General features: G+C 43.2%; 1 long non-coding RNA gene across 1 annotated transcript; it reads left to right on the top strand.

The window, feature by feature from the left end:
• Positions 1-977: 977 nt before the first annotated feature.
• Positions 978-1,670, top strand: LOC129160609 (uncharacterized). The gene is made up of 2 exons (XR_008561191.2): positions 978-1,202; positions 1,549-1,670. It is a non-coding gene; the product is annotated as an uncharacterized lncRNA (long non-coding RNA).
• The last annotated feature ends 443 nt before the right edge of the window (positions 1,671-2,113 follow it).

Raw genomic sequence — 2,113 nt, 5'->3', positions numbered from 1 at the left:
TTTCTGGAGTTTTACCCTTTCAGAAATGATGTATGATTTTTCAGAAATCCGTAAAAGTGATTGTCTCATCTTGTACTGTGATATAATGTAAGCAATACATCTAAGTTATTAATGTTTTGCTAAGCACGCAGAGCTCCGTGCAATAGAAAACTGAGCACTGACCAGAACTAACCAATAGCCAAGGCCGGATTAACCATATGGGCAACTGGGCAATTGCAAAGGGCCCACAAACTCTAAAGGGCCCAGGGCAGCAAGGGCACGAGCAAATTACTGTATCTGTAATCTCCCGCTTTATATTAAACTAGGGTGACCGTACGTCCTGTTTTCCCCGGACATGTCCGCTTTTCACTCTGTCCTGGATGTCCGGGTTCTTGTATTGATGAAAATGTCCGGCTTTTCATCCAGGAGCAGGGATGGGGGAGCTGTATATCCTACACATCCAGGGGAACCGGAAAAAAGTTTTCTACCTATATTACTATATTATCATTCATGGACTCTTTTCAGCAGAGAGTGGCAGAGCGATGATCAGTGTGCAGCGCTCCAGGCTGCTGCGTCCAGCGCACGGTCCATTCTCAAAGTGGCGCAACCAAAAAACTATAATTAACACACAATCGTTCATGTCCGCACATGTTCTCTACTTTCTGTCTTATTTGTGCCTGAAGCGCTCTGTCGCTGCGGAGCTCATCACCTATGCTGCGGTGATTTCACCTCACTGACGTATCGAAACGCGCTCTGCACTTTGCGGTCAGGAGATCCCTTTGATCTGCTCAAAAGTAACCGATGAGGTGAAAAAGTAAGGATCCAGGCATCAGTTTTTCTGGAGAGTTTAGAGGAGATGCAGGAAGACGAGAGACAGACAGGACAGGAAAATATAGTTAAAAAGCGGGTCAATTGAGCCTCGGAGTCCTTCTCCACCCACGTATCAATTTTAAAAAATGCAACATTAGTAGGCGTTGCCTGGAGGACTGAGAGGGCGGAGCCACGGCAGTGATGAAGACGACGGCTAACTAGACGATGCTAGCTCCCTTCACTCTATGCAGTTATTAGAAGTGGAGGATGTTTCTCCCCCTCCTTACCCAGACACTCGAGAAGAAAGGGACCAAGTCTATTTGGAGGAGACAAGCGGACCTGAGCCTTATTTTTTTGAGCTTGTGAGTTGCCTGAAACTCCCAGAACCGACCCAACATAACCACCTTTGAATGGTAAGTAGCCGTTAGCCATAGCATTGGATTAGCTGCAGGGTTTGTCTCCACGGCCCTAAAAAGCTAGTATTCAGCATGTTTTAGAGGTTTATCTGCTTCAGCACACCTGGTTTTAATCAGCAACAAATAGCTTTGCTGCTTAACAGCTAATCTAACCTATAAAGCAGGAAAATCCACTGAAACGTGCTGGATATCAGCTCTCCGGTAGCCCTGGGCTCAAGTTACAGTCTGCTGCATATAAAGTTATGAAAATACACCATGAGAAAATTATTCTGTAATGTGTTCAGCTCACTAAAACTGCCCTGATTTATTTATTTACTGATAACAGCTGCTCTCTTGGTTCTAGGTCCTCTGGTGTCTGCAGCTGGTCTGGTGTCGTCAGGATCAGGAGCTTCCAGAAGAATGTGCCTTTCAATGACTCTTTCCCCCTTATTTGTTATATTAATTAAATAAATCTCAATTTATATATTTCCTGTTTTTGTTCATGTCCATAAATACTTAAACATGCTTGAAATTAAAACGAGCTTTTAACAGTGAGGTGCTAGTTTAATTCATCACAATAGAGCTAGTTAAACATGCAATGTGATAATTCACTTAATGTAATTTATAAATATCCATTAAAATATCAAAACTGGAATCTATATGAGACATTTGGCAGCACAAAAAAACTTGTCAAACACAATATTTATTATAATAATTGTAGGCAGACAGGAGACAGAGCTGATGGAGGTTCTCAGTCATCGAAGGATGGCTGAAGGCTTTCCAGGAACAGGAGATGTGGTGTTGTATCTTCTCTCTCTATTCTGCCAGATGAGCTGATAGGTTACAGGTGTGTGAGGACATCCTCATGCTGTCATAACCAGATGACAGGAGTTATCAGGTGATCAGCCAGGCTAATGAGATGCAGAACG

The sequence above is a fragment of the Nothobranchius furzeri genome, chromosome 4 (assembly GCF_043380555.1).
Source record: "Nothobranchius furzeri strain GRZ-AD chromosome 4, NfurGRZ-RIMD1, whole genome shotgun sequence".
NCBI classification, from domain to species: Eukaryota; Metazoa; Chordata; class Actinopteri; order Cyprinodontiformes; family Nothobranchiidae; genus Nothobranchius; species Nothobranchius furzeri.
Note: the sequence above shows the minus strand (reverse complement) of the source record. Positions and strands in the feature narration are given on the sequence as shown.